This window comes from Oncorhynchus tshawytscha, linkage group LG22 (genome assembly GCF_018296145.1).
Source record: "Oncorhynchus tshawytscha isolate Ot180627B linkage group LG22, Otsh_v2.0, whole genome shotgun sequence".
NCBI classification, from domain to species: domain Eukaryota; kingdom Metazoa; phylum Chordata; class Actinopteri; order Salmoniformes; family Salmonidae; genus Oncorhynchus; species Oncorhynchus tshawytscha.
This window is the reverse complement of record NC_056450.1, coordinates 15355673-15369394: the sequence shown is the minus strand read 5'-3', so window position 1 is coordinate 15369394 and position 13722 is coordinate 15355673. Positions and strand designations below refer to the sequence as shown.

At 53.2% G+C, this 13722-nt stretch overlaps 1 protein-coding gene across 2 annotated transcripts in view; it reads right to left on the bottom strand.

Annotated features, from left to right (window-relative positions):
* LOC112221914 (semaphorin-3F) overlaps positions 1–13722 on the bottom strand; it is a 29569-nt gene that overhangs the window by 3714 nt on the left and 12133 nt on the right. The gene's annotated exons all lie outside the window — the stretch shown is intronic.

Genomic DNA, 13722 nt, shown 5'->3' with positions numbered 1-13722 from the left:
AGTGTTATGGTCGTGAGGGGGAGAGAGAGTGTTGTGGTAGTGAGGGGGAGAGAGAGTGTTATGGTAGTGAGGGGAGAGAGAGTGTTATGGTCAGTGAGAGAGAACGTTGTAGTAGTGAGGGGGAGAGAGAGTGGTAGTGAGGGGGAGAGAGAGTGTTGTGGTAGTGAGGGGGAGAGAGAGTGTTATGGTAGTGAGGGGGAGAGAGAGTGTTATGGTAGTGAGGGGGAGAGAGTGTTATGGTAGTGAGGGGAGAGAGAGAGCTATGGTAGTGAGGGAGAGAGTTATGGTAGTGAGGGGGAGAGAGAGTGTTATGGTAGTGAGGGTGAGAGAGAGTGTTATGGTAGTGAGGGTGAGAGAGAGAGTTATGGTAGTGAGGGGGAGAGTGTTGTGGTAGTGAGGGGAGAGAGGTTATGGTAGTGAGTGTTGGTAGTGAGGGGGAGAGAGAGTGTTGTGGCAGTGAGGGGAGAGAGTGTTGTGGTAGTGAGGGGGAGAGAGTGTTATGGGAGAGAGTTATGGTAGTGAGGGGGAGAGAGAGTGTTATGGTAGGAGGGGAGAGAGTGTTGTGGTAGTGATTGGGAGAGAGAGTGTATGGCAGTGAGGGAGAGAGAGTGTTATGGCAGTGAGGGAGAGAGAGAGTGTTAGTAGTGAGGGAGAGAAGTGTTATGGTAGTGAGGAGAGAGAGTGTTGTGTGAGTGAGAGAGAGGGTGTTATGGTAGTGAGGGGAGAGAGTGTTGTGGTAGTGAGGGGGAGAGAGTGTTGTGGTAGTGAGGAGAGAGTGTTGTGGTCAGTGAGGGGGAGAGAGAGCATTATGTAGTGAGGGGGAGAGAGAGTGTTGTAGTAGTGAGGGGGAGAGAGAGTGTTATTGTAGTGAGGGGGAGAGAAGTGTTATGGTAGTGAGGGGAGAGAGAGAGTTATGTAGTGAGGGGAGAGAGGTAGTGAGGGGTAGTGAGGGGAGAGAGTGTTATGGTCAGTGAGGGGAGAGAGAGTGTTGTGGTAGTGAGGGGAGAGAGAGTGTTGTGGTAGTGAGGGGGAGAGAGAGTTATGGTAGTGAGGGGAGAGAGTGTTATGGTAGTGAGGGTGAGAGAGAGAGTTATGGTAGTGAGGGGGAGAGAGTGTTGTGGTAGTGAGTGTTGTGGTTAGTGAGGGGGAGAGAGTGTTGTGGTAGTGAGGGGAGAGAGTGTTGTGGTAGTGAGGAGAGAGAGAGTTGTGGTAGTGAGGGGGAGAGAGAGTGTTATGGTAGTGAGGGGGAGAGAGTGTTGTGGTAGTGAGGGGAGAGAGAGTGTTATGGTCAGTGAGAGAGAGAGGTTGTGGTAGTGAGGGGGAGAGAGAGTGTTATGGTAGTGAGGGAGAGAGAGAGAGTGTTGTGGTAGTGAGGGAGAGAGAGTGTTATGGTCGTGAGGGGGAGAGTGTTGTGGTAGTGAGGGAGAGAGAGTGTTATGGTCATGAGAGAGAGAGAGGGTAGTGAGGGGGAGAGAGAGTGTTATGGTAGTGAGGGGAGAGAGAGTGTTATGGTAGTGAGGGAGAGAGAGAGAGAGAGTTATGGTAGTGAGGGGGAGAGAGAGGTTATGGTAGTGAGGGAGAGAGAGTGTTATGGTAGTGAGGAGAGAGAGTGTTATGGTAGTGAGGGGAGAGAGAGTGTTATGGTAGTGAGGGGAGAGAGTGTTAATGGTAGTGAGGGGGAGAGAGAGTGTTATGGTAGTGAGGGGGAGAGAGAGAGTGTTGTGGTAGTGAGGGGGAGAGAGTTGTGGTAGTGAGGGGAGAGAGAGTGTTATGGTAGTGAGGGGGAGAGAGAGTGTTATGTAGTGAGGGGAGAGAGAGTGTTATGTGAGGGGAGAGAGTGCTATGGTAGTGAGGGGGAGAGAGAGTGTTATGGTAGTGAGGGGGAGAGAGAGTGTTATGGCAGTGAGGGGAGAGAGAGTGTTATGGTAGTGAGGGGGAGAGAGAGAGTTATGGTAGTGAGGGGGAGAGAGAGTGTTGTGGTAGTGAGGGGGAGAGAGTGTTGTGGTAGTGAGGGGAGAGAGGGAAGTTATGGTAGTGAGGGGGAGAGTGTTGTGGTAGTGAGGGGAGAGAGTGTTATGGTAGTGAGTGTTATGGTAGTGAGGGGGAGAGAGAGTGTTGTGGTAGTGAGGGGGAGAGTAGTGAGAGTTATGGTAGTGAGGGGGAGAGAGTGTTATGGTAGTGAGGGAGAGAGAGTGTTATGGTAGTGAGGGGAGAGAGTGTTGTGGTAGTGAGGGGAGAGAGAGGTTGTGGTAGTGAGGGGGGAGAGAGTGTTGTGGTAGTGAGGGGGAGAGAGAGTGTTGTGGTAGTGAGGGGAGAGAGTGTTGTGGTAGTGAGGGAGAGAGAGTTATGGTAGTGAGGGGGAGAGAGAGTGTTATGGTAGTGAGGGGGAGAGAGAGAGTTATGGTAGTGAGGGGGGAGAGAGAGTGTTATGGTAGTGAGGGGAGAGAGAGTGTTATGGTAGTGAGGGGGAGAGAGAGTGTTATGGTAGTGAGGGGGAGAGAGTGTTATGGCAGTGAGGGGGAGAGAGTGTTATGGTAGTGAGGGGGAGAGAGAGTTGTGGTAGTGAGGGGGAGAGAGAGGTTGTGGTAGTGAGGGGGAGAGAGAGAGTGTTGGTAGTGAGAGGGAGAGAGAGTGTTGTGGTAGTGAGGGGGAGAGTGTTATGGTAGTGAGGGGAGAGAGAGAGAGGTGGTAGTGAGGGGAGAGAGAGTGTTATGGTAGTGAGGGGAGAGAGTGTTGTGGTAGTGAGGGGGAGAGAGAGTTATGGTAGTGAGTGAGGGAGGGAGAGAGAGTGTTATGGTCAGTGAGGGGAGAGAGTGTTGTGGTAGTGAGGGGGAGAGAGAGTGTTATGGTAGTGAGGGGAGAGAGAGTGTTATGGTAGTGGGGAGGGGGAGAGAGAGTGTATGGTAGTGAGGGGAGAGAGTGTTATGGTAGTGAGGGGGAGAGAGTGTTAGTGGTAGTGAGGGGAGAGAGAGGTTAGTGAGGGGAGAGAGGTTGTGGTAGTGAGGGGAGAGAGAGTGTTGTGGTAGTGAGGGGAGAGAGAGTGTTATGGCAGTGAGGGGGAGAGAGAGGCAGTGAGGGGAGTGAGGGGGAGGGGAGAGAGTGTTGTGGTAGTGAGGGGAGAGAGAGGTTATGGTAGTGAGGGGGAGAGAGAGTGTTATGGTAGTGAGGGGAGAGAGAGTGTTATGGTAGTGAGGGGAGAGAGAGTTATGGTAGTGAGGGGAGAGAGAGTGTTATGGTAGTGAGGGAGAGAGGTGTTGTGGTAGTGAGGAGGGAGGCAGTGAGGGGAGAGTGTTGTGGTAGTGAGGGGGAGAGAGTGTTATGGTAGTGAGGGGAGAGAGTGTTGTGGTAGTGAGGGGAGAGAGAGGTTATGGTAGTGAGGGGAGAGAGAGTGTTATGGTAGTGAGGGGGAGAGAGAGTGTTAATGGTAGTGAGGGGAGAGAGAGTGTTATGGTAGTGAGGGAGAGAGAGAGTTATGGTAGTGAGGGGAGAGAGAGGTTGTGGTAGTGAGGGGAGAGAGAGTGTTATGGTAGTGAGGGGAGAGAGTGTTGTGGTAGTGAGGGGGGAGAGAGAGTGTTGTGGTAGTGAGGGGGAGAGAGGTTGTGGCAGTGAGGGAGAGAGAGTGTTATGGCAGGAGGGAGAGAGAGAGTTATGGTAGTGAGGGGAGAGAGAGTGTTATGGTAGTGAGGGGGAGAGAGAGAGGTTATGGTAGTGAGGGGGAGAGAGAGTGTTATGGTAGTGAGGGGAGAGAGTGTTATGGTAGTGAGGGGAGAGAGAGTGTTGTGGTAGTGAGGGGGAGAGAGAGTGTTGTAGTAGTGAGGGGAGAGAGAGTGTTGTGGTAGTGAGGGGGAGAGAGAGTGTTATGGTAGTGAGGGGGAGAGAGAGAGGTTATGGTAGTGAGGGGAGAGAGAGTGTTATGGTAGTGAGGGGAGAGAGAGAGTGTTATGGTAGTGAGGGGGAGAGAGAGGTTATGGGGGGGAGAGTGTTGTGGTAGTGAGGGGAGAGAGAGTGTTGTGGTAGTGAGGGGAGAGAGAGTGTTGTGCAGTGAGGGGGAGAGAGAGTTTATGGTAGTGAGGGGAGAGAGAGTGTTATGGTAGTGAGGGGGAGAGAGAGGTTATGGTAGTGAGGGGGAGAGAGGTTATGGTAGTGAGGGGGAGAGAGTGTAGTAGTGAGGGGAGAGAGAGTTGTGGTAGTGAGGGGGAGAGAGAGTGTTATGGTAGTGAGGGGGAGAGAGTGTTGTGGTAGGAGGGGGAGAGAGGTTATGGTAGTGAGGGGGAGAGAGTGTTATGGTAGTGAGGGGAGAGAGAGTGTTGTGGTAGTGAGGGGAGAGAGAGTGTTGTGGTAGTGAGGGGGAGAGAGTGTTGTGGTAGTGAGGGGAGAGAGAGAGTTAGGGAGGGAGAGAGAGTGTATGGCAGTGAGGGGGAGAGAGAGAGTTATGGTAGTGAGGGGAGAGAGATGGTAGTGAGGTATGGTAGTGGGGGAGAGAGTGTTGTGGTAGTGAGGGGGAGAGAGAGTGTTATGGCAGAGGGGAGAGAGGTTGTGGTAGTGAGGGGGTGTTAGAGAGAGAGTTATGGCAGTGAGGGGAGAGAGAGTTATGGTAGTGAGGGGGAGAGAGAGAGTGTTATGGTAGTGAGGGGGAGAGAGTGTTATGGAGGAGGGTAGTGAGGGGGAGAGAGGTGTTGTGGTAGTGAGGGGGAGAGAGTTTGTGGTAGTGAGGGGGAGAGAGAGTGTTGTGGTAGTGAGGGGGAGAGAGTGTTATGGTAGTGAGGGGAGAGAGAGAGTGTTAGTGGTAGTGAGGGGGAGAGAGAGTGTTATGTGGTAGTGAGGGGGAGAGAGAGTGTTGTGGTAGTGAGGGGGAGAGAGAGTGTTGTGGTAGTGAGGGGGAGAGAGAGAGTTATGGTGGGAGGGGAGAGAGAGTTTATGGTAGTGAGGGGGAGAGAGAGGTTATGGCAGTGAGGGGGAGAGGTTATGGTAGGAGGGGGAGAGAGTTGTGGCAGTGAGGGAGAGAGAGTGTTATGGTAGTGAGGGGGAGAGAGTGTTATGGTAGTGAGGGGAGAGAGAGTGTTATGGTAGTGAGGGGGAGGAGAGAGAGTGTTATGGTAGTGAGGGGGAGAGAGAGGTTATGGTAGTGAGGGGGAGAGAGAGTGTTATGGCAGGGAGGGGGAGAGAGTGTGTGGTAGTGAGGGGAGAGAGGGTAGTGAGGGGGAGAGAGTGTTATGGCAGTGAGGGGGAGAGAGAGTGTTATGGTAGTGAGGGGAGAGAGAGGGAGAGAGAGTGTTATGGTAGTGAGGGGGAGAGAGAGTTATGGTAGTGAGGGGGAGAGAGGTTGTGGTAGTGAGGGGAGAGAGAGTTATGGTAGTGAGGGGGAGAGAGTGTTGTGGTAGTGAGGGGGAGAGAGAGTGTTATGGTAGTGAGGGGGAGAGAGACTTATGGCAGTGAGGGGGAGAGAGAGTTGTGGTAGTGAGGGGGAGAGAGAGGGGTAGTGAGGGGGAGAGAGGTTGTGGGTGAGGGGGAGAGAGAGTGTTATGGTAGTGAGGGGAGAGAGAGAGTTATGGTAGTGAGGGGGAGGAGGGAGGGGAGAGAGTTATGGTAGTGAGGGGAGAGAGTGTTATGGCAGTGAGGGGAGAGAGAGTGTTGGTAGTGAGGGGGAGAGAGAGTGTTGTGGTAGTGAGGGGGAGAGAGAGTGTTGTGGTAGTGAGGGGAGAGAGAGTTATGGTAGTGAGGGGAGAGAGAGGTTATGGTAGTGAGGGGAGAGAGAGGTTGTGGTAGTGAGGGGGAGAGAGAGAGTTATGGCAGTGAGGGGAGAGAGAGTGTTATGGCAGTGAGGGGGAGAGAGAGTGTTGTGGTAGTGAGGGGAGAGAGAGTGTTGTGGTAGTGAGGGGGAGAGAGAGGAGTGTTATGGTAGTGAGGGGAGAGAGTGTTATGGTAGTGAGGGGGAGAGAGAGTGTTGTGGTAGTGAGGGGAGAGAGTGTTGTGGTAGTGAGGGGAGAGAGAGTGTTGTGGTAGTGAGGGGAGAGAGAGTGTTATGGTAGTGAGGGGAGAGAGAGTGTTATGGTAGTGAGGGGGAGAGAGAGTGTTGTGGCAGTGAGGGGGAGAGAGAGTGTTATGGTAGTGAGGGGAGAGAGAGTGTTGTGGTAGTGAGGGGGAGAGAGTGTTAGGTAGTGAGGGGGAGAGAGTGTTATGGTAGTGAGGGGAGAGAGAGTGTTGTGGTAGTGAGGGGAGAGAGGTTATGGTCGGGAGAGAGGTTGTGGCAGGAGGGGGAGAGAGAGTGTTATGGTCAGTGAGGGGAGAGAGAGGTTATGGTAGGAGTGAGGGGGAGAGAGAGTGTATGGTAGTGAGGGGAGAGAGAGTGTTATGGTAGTGAGGGGGAGAGAGAGAGTGTTGTGGGGTAGGGAGTGAGGGGAGAGAGAGGTTATGGTCGTGAGGGGGAGAGAGTGTTGTGGTAGTGAGGGGAGAGAGAGTGTTATGGTAGTGAGGGGGAGAGAGTGTTGTGGTAGTGAGGGGAGAGAGAGTGCTTATGGTAGTGAGGGGGAGAGAGGTTGTGGTAGTGAGGGTGAGAGAGAGTGTTATGGGAGTGAGGGGAGAGAGAGTGTATGGTAGTGAGGGGGAGAGAGAGTGTTATGGTAGTGAGGGGAGAGAGAGTGTTATGGTAGTGAGGGGAGAGAGAGTGTTATGGTAGTGAGGGGAGAGAGAGTGTTATGGTAGTGAGGGGAGAGAGAGAGTGTTGTGGTAGTGAGGGGGAGAGAGTGTTGTGGTAGTGAGGGGAGAGAGTGTTGTGGTAGTGAGGGGAGAGAGAGTGTTGTGGTAGTGAGGGGGAGAGAGTGTTATGGTAGTGAGGGGGGGAGAGAGAGGTTATGGTAGTGAGGGGAGAGAGAGTTATGGTAGTGAGGGGAGAGAGAGTGTTGTGGTAGTGAGGGAGAGAGAGAGTTATGGTAGTGAGGGGGAGAGAGTGTTATGGTAGTGAGGGGAGAGAGAGTGTTGTGGTAGTGAGGGTGAGAGAGAGAGTGTTGTGGTAGTGAGGGGGAGAGAGAGCTGTGGCAGTGAGGAGAGAGAGTGTTGTGGTAGTGAGGGGGAGAGAGAGTGTTGTGGTAGGAGGGGGAGAGAGAGGTAGTGAGGGAGAGAGAGAGTTGTGGCAGTGAGGGGGAGAGAGAGTGTTGTGGCAGAGGGGGAGAGAGAGTTGTATGGTAGTGAGGGGGAGAGAGAGTGAGTTATGGTAGTGAGGGGAGAGAGAGATATGGGAGTGAGGGGGAGAGAGTGTTATGGTAGTGAGGGGAGAGAGAGTGTTATGGTAGTGAGGGGGAGAGAGAGTGTTATGGTAGTGAGGGAGAGAGAGTTGTGGCAGTGAGGAGAGAGGGGAGAGAGAGAGTGTTGTGGTAGTGAGGGGGAGAGAGGGTGTTGTGGTAGTGAGGGGAGAGAGAGTTGTGGTAGTGAGGGGGAGAGAGTGTTGTGGTAGTGAGGGGAGAGAGTGTTGTGGTAGGGGAGAGGGGGAGAGAGAGAGAGTTATGGGTAGTGAGGGGGAGAGAGAGTGTTATGGCAGTGAGGGGAGAGAGAGAAAGTGTTATGGCAGTGAGGGAGAGAGTGTTGTGGTAGGAGGGGAGAGTGAGTGTTATGGTAGTGAGAGAGTGTTGTGGTAGTGAGGGTGAGAGAGAGTGTATGGTAGTGAGGGGAGAGTGTTGTGGTGAGGAGGAGAGGGGAGAGAGAGAGTGTTATGGTAGTGAGGGGGAGAGAGAGTGTTATGGTAGTGAGGGGAGAGAGAGAGTTATGGTAGTGAGGGGAGAGAGTGTTGTGGTAGTGAGGGAGAGAGAGTGTTATGGTAGTGAGGGGGAGAGAGAGTGTTATGGTAGTGAGGGGGAGAGAGAGAGTTATGGTAGTGAGGGGGAGAGAGAGTGTTATGGTAGTGAGGGGGAGAGAGTGTTGTGGTAGTGAGGGGGAGAGAGTGTTATGGTAGTGAGGGGAGAGGAGTGTTATGTAGGGGGAGAGAGAGTGTTGTGGTAGTGAGGGGAGAGAGAGTGTTATGGTAGTGAGGGGGAGAGTGAGGGGGAGAGAGAGTGTTATGGTAGTGAGGGGAGAGAGTGTTGTGGTAGTGAGGGAGAGAGAGTGTTATGGTAGTGAGGGGGAGAGTGTTGTGGTAGTGAGGGGAGAGAGAGTTATGGTAGTGAGGGGGAGAGAGTTGTATGGTGAGGGGGGGAGAGAGTGTTATGGCAGTGAGGGGGAGAGAGAGTGTGTGGCAGGAGGGGAGAGAGAGTGTTATGGCAGTGAGGGAGAGAGAGGAGTGTTATGGCAGTGAGGGGAGAGAGAGTGTTATGGTAGTGAGGGGGGGGAGAGAGGTTGTGGTAGTGAGGGAGAGAGAGTGTTATGGTAGTGAGGGGGAGAGAGAGTGTTGTGGCAGTGAGGGGGGAGAGAGAGTGTTGTGGTAGTGAGGGGGAGAGAGAGTGTTATGGTAGTGAGGGGAGAGAGAGTTATGGTAGTGAGGGGAGAGAGAGTGTTATGGTAGTGAGGAGAGAGTGAGAGGGGAGAGAGTGTTATGGTAGTGAGGGGGAGAGAGAGTGTTATGGTAGTGAGGGAGAGAGAGTGTTATGGCAGTGAGGGTGAGAGAGAGTGTTATGGTAGTGAGGGGGAGAGAGTGTTGTGGTAGTGAGGGGAGAGAGTGTTGTGGTAGTGAGGGGGAGAGAGTGTTGTGGTAGTGAGGGGGAGAGAGTGTTATGGCAGTGAGGGGAGAGAGTGTTATGGCAGTGAGGGGAGAGAGAGTGTTAGGTAGTGAGAGGAGAGTTATGGTAGTGAGGGGGAGAGAGAGTTATGGTAGTGAGGGGAGAGAGAGTGTTATGGGCAGTGAGGGGAGAGAGTGTTGTGGTAGTGAGGGGAGAGAGAGAGTTATGGTAGTGAGGGAGAGAGAGTGTTGTGGTAGTGAGGGGGAGAGAGGTTATGGTAGTGAGGGGGAGAGAGTGTTATGGTAGTGAGAGGGGGTAGTGAGGGGGAGAGAGAGTTATGGTAGTGAGGGGGAGAGAGAGTGTTATGGTAGTGAGGGGAGAGAGAGAGTGTTATGGTAGTGAGGGGGAGAGAGAGTTGTGGTAGTGAGGGGGAGAGAGAGTGTTGTGGTAGTGAGGGGAGAGAGAGTGTTATGGTAGTGAGGGGGAGAGAGAGTGTTATGGTAGTGAGGGGAGAGAGAGTGTTATGGTAGTGAGGGGGAGAGAGAGAGTTATGGTAGTGAGGGGAGAGAGAGTGTTATGGTAGTGAGGGGAGAGAGAGTGTTGGCAGGGGGGAGTGAGGGGGAGAGAGAGAGTGCTGTGGCAGTGAGGGGGAGAGAGTGTTGTGGCAGAGAGGGAGAGAGAGTGTTGTGGTAGTGAGGGGGAGAGAGTGTGTTATGGTAGTGAGGGGAGAGAGAGAGTGGTTAGTGAGGGGTAGAGAGAGGGGAGGGGAGAGAGTGTTATGGTAGTGAGGGGGAGAGAGTGTTGTGGTAGTGAGGGGAGAGAGAGTTATGGTAGTGAGGGAGAGAGAGTTGTGGTAGTGAGGGGGAGAGAGTGTTATGGTAGTGAGGGGGAGAGAGTGTTATGGTAGTGAGGGGGAGAGAGTTATGGTAGTGAGGGGGAGAGAGAGAGTGTTATGGTAGTGAGGGGGAGAGAGAGTGTTGTGGGTGAGGGAGAGAGAGAGTTATGGTAGTGAGGGGGAGAGAGAGTGTTATGGTAGTGAGGGGAGAGAGAGAGAGGGGGAGAGAGAGTTGTGGTAGTGAGGGGAGAGAGAGTGTTATGGTAGTGAGGGGGAGAGAGAGTGTTGTGGTAGTGAGGGGGGAGAGAGTGTTATGGTAGTGAGGGGGAGAGAGAGTTATGGCAGTGAGGGGGAGAGAGAGTGTATGGTAGTGAGGGGGAGAGAGTGTTATGGTAGTGAGGGGAGAGAGTTATGGTAGGAGGGGGAGAGAGTGTTATGGCAGTGAGGGGGAGAGAGTTTGTGGTAGTGAGGGGGAGAGAGTGTTGTGGCAGTGAGGGGGAGAGAGAGTTATGGTAGTGAGGGGAGAGAGTGTATGGTAGTGAGGGGGAGAGAGAGTTGTATGGCAGTGAGGGGGAGAGAGTGTTGTGGCAGTGAGGGGGAGAGAGTGTTATGGTAGTGAGGGGGAGAGAGAGGTTGTGGTAGTGAGGGGGAGAGAGAGTTATGGTAGAGGGGGAGAGAGTGTTATGGTAGTGAGGGGGAGAGAGTGTTGTGGTAGTGAGGGGGAGAGAGTGTTGTGGTAGTGAGGGGGAGAGAGTGTTGTGGTAGTGAGGGGGAGAGAGTGTTGTGGTAGTGAGGGGGGTGTTGTGGCAGTGAGAGAGTGTTATGGTAGTGAGGGGGAGAGAGAGGTCATGGTAGTGAGGGGGAGAGAGTTATGGTAGTGAGGGGGAGAGAGTTATGGTAGTGAGGGGAGAGAGAGTTGTGGTAGTGAGGGAGAGAGTAGGTAGTGAGAGAGAGTTATGGTGAGGGGGAGAGAGTGTTATGGTAGTGAGGGGGAGAGAGTTATGGTAGTGAGGGGGAGAGAGTGTTATGGTAGTGAGGGGGAGAGAGTTTATGGTAGTGAGGGGGAGAGAGTGTTGTGGTAGTGAGAGTGTTATGGTAGTGAGGGGGAGGGAGGAGAGAGTTATGGTAGTGAGGGGGAGAGAGTGTTGTGGTAGTGAGGGGGAGAGAGTGTTGTGGTAGTGAGGGGAGAGAGTGTTATGGTAGAGTGAGGGGGAGAGAGAGTGTTATGGTAGTGAGGGGGAGAGAGAGTTATGGTAGTGAGGGGGAGAGAGTGTTATGGTAGTGAGGGGAGAGAGAGTGTTGTGGTAGTGAGGGGGAGAGAGAGTGTTATGGTAGTGAGGGGGAGAGAGAGTGTTATGGTAGTGAGGGAGAGAGAGAGTGTTATGGTAGTGAGGGGGAGAGAGAGTGTTGTGGTAGTGAGGGGGAGAGAGTGTTGTGGTAGTGAGGGGGAGAGAGTGTTATGGTAGTGAGGGGAGAGAGAGTGTTGTGGTAGTGAGGGAGAGAGAGTGTTATGGTAGTGAGGGGGAGAGAGAGTGTTATGGTAGTGAGGGGGAGAGAGAGTTGTGGTAGTGAGGGGAGAGAGTGTTGTGGTAGTGAGGGAGAGAGTGTTGTGGTAGTGAGGGGGAGAGAGTGTTATGGTAGTGAGGGGGAGAGAGTGTTATGGTAGTGAGGGAGAGTTGTGGTAGTGAGGGGGAGAGAGTGTTATGGTAGTGAGGGGAGAGAGTGTTATGGTAGTGAGGGGGGAGAGAGAGTGAGAGAGTTATGGTAGTGAGGGGGAGAGAGAGTGTTATGGTAGTGAGAGGGGAGAGAGTGTTGAGTGAGGGAGAGAGAGTGGGGAGTGAGGGGAGAGAGAGTGGCAGTGAGGAGTGTGGTAGTGAGGGGGAGAGAGTGTTGTGGTAGTGAGGGGGAGAGAGTGTTGTGGTAGTGAGGGGGAGAGAGAGTGTTATGGTAGTGAGGGGGAGAGAGTGTTATGGTAGTGAGGGTGAGAGAGAGTGTTATAGTTGTGAGGGTGAGAGAGAGTTATGGTAGTGAGGGGGAGAGAGAGTGTTATGGTAGTGAGGGGGAGAGAGTGTTGTGGTAGTGAGTGTTGTGGTAGTGAGGGGAGAGAGTGTTGTGGTAGTGAGGGGGAGAGAGTGTTGTGGTAGTGAGGGGGAGAGAGTGTTGTGGTAGTGAGGGGGAGAGAGTGTTATGGTAGTGAGAGTTATGGTAGTGAGGGAGAGAGAGAGTGTTATGGTAGGAGGGGGAGAGAGTGTTATGGTAGTGAGGGAGAGAGAGTGTTGTGGTAGTGAGGGGGAGAGAGAGTGTTATGGGAGTGAGGGAGAGAGAGAGAGTGTTGTGGTAGTGAGGGGAGAGAGTGTTGTGGTAGTGAGGGGGAGAGTGTTATGGTAGTGAGTGTTATGGTAGTGAGGGGGAGAGAGAGTTTATGGTAGTGAGGGGGAGAGAGAGTTTATGGTAGTTAGGGGAGAGAGAGAGTTGTGGTAGTGAGGGGGAGAGAGTGTTGTGGCATTGAGGGGGAGAGAGAGTGTTGTGGTATTGAGGGGGAGAGAGAGTGTTGTGGTATTGAGGGGGAGAGAGAGTGTTATGGTAGTGAGGGGGAGAGAGGAGGTATGGTAGTGAGGGGGAGAGAGAGAGTTATGGTAGTGAGGGGGAGAGAGAGTGTTGTGGTAGTGAGGGGGAGAGAGAGTGTTATGGTAGTGAGTGTTGTGGTAGTGAGGGAGAGAGAGTGTTGTGGTAGTGAGGGGGAGAGAGAGTGTTATGGTAGTGAGGGAGAGAGAGAGTGTTGTGGTAGTGAGGGGGAGAGAGTGTTGTGGTAGTGAGGGGGAGAGAGTGTTATGGTAGTGAGGGGGGAGAGAGTTATGGTAGTGAGGGGGAGAGAGTTATGGTAGTGAGGGGGAGAGAGTGTTGTGGTAGTGAGAGTGTTATGGTAGTGAGAGTTATGGTAGTGAGGGGGAGAGAGTTATGGTAGTGAGGGGGAGAGAGTGTATGGTAGTGAGGGGGAGAGAGAGAGTGTTATGGTAGTGAGGGGGAGAGAGAGTGTTATGGTAGTGAGGGGGAGAGAGAGAGTTATGGTAGTGAGGGGGAGAGAGAGTTATGGTAGTGAGGGGGAGAGAGAGTATGGTAGTGAGGGGAGAGAGTTATGGTAGTGAGGGGAGAGAGAGTTATGGTAGTGAGGGGGAGAGAGAGTTTGTGGTAGTGAGGGGTAGTGAGGGTGGTAGTGAGGGGAGAGAGAGTTATGGTAGTGAGGGGAGAGAGAGAGTTATGGTAGTGAGGGGAGAGAGAGTGTTATGGTAGTGAGGGGGAGAGAGTGTTATGGTAGTGAGGGGGAGAGAGAGTTTGTGGTAGTGAGGGGAGAGAGTGTTATGGCAGTGAGGGGGAGAGAGAGTGTTATGGTAGTGAGGGGGAGAGGTAGTGAGGAGTGTTATGGCAGTGAGGGGGAGAGAGAGTTATGGTAGTGAGGAGGGAGAGAGAGAGAGTTTATGGCAGTGAGGGGGAGAGAGTTATGGGAGAGTGAGGGGGAGAGAGTGTGTTGTTGTGGCAGTGAGGGGGAGAGAGTGTTGTGGTAGTGAGGGGGAGAGAGTTATGGTAGTGAGGGGGAGAGAGTGTTGTGGTAGTGAGGGGGAGAGGGTTATGGTAGTGAGGGGGAGAGAGAGTGTTATGGTAGTGAGGGGAGAGAGTGTTATGGTAGTGAGGGGGAGAGAGAGTTATGGCAGGAGGGGGAGAGAGGGTTATGGTAGTGAGGGGAGAGAGAGTGTTGTGGTAGTGAGAGAGTGTTGTGGTAGTGAGGGGGAGAGTGTTGTGGTAGGGAGGTAGTGAGGGGGAGAGAGTGTTATGGTAGGAGGGGGAGAGAGTGTTGTGGTAGTGAGGGAGAGAGAGGGGAGTGTTATGGTAGTGAGGGGGAGAGAGAGTTATGGTAGTGAGGGGGAGAGAGAGAGTTATGGTAGTGAAGGGGAGAGAGAGTGTTATGGTAGTGAGGGAGAGAGAGAGTTATGGTAGTGAGGGGGAGAGAGAGAGTTATGGTAGTGAGGGGAGAGAGAGAGTTATGGTAGTGAGGGGGAGAGAGAGAGTTATGGTAGTGAGGGGGAGAGAGAGAGTTATGGTAGTGAGGGGGAGAGAGAGTAGGTAGTGAGGGGAGAGAGAGAGTTATGGTAGTGAGGGGGAGAGAGAGAGTTATGGTAGTGAGGGGGAAAGAGAGTTATGGTAGTGAGGGGGAGAGAGAGAGTTATGGTAGTGAGGGGGAGAGAG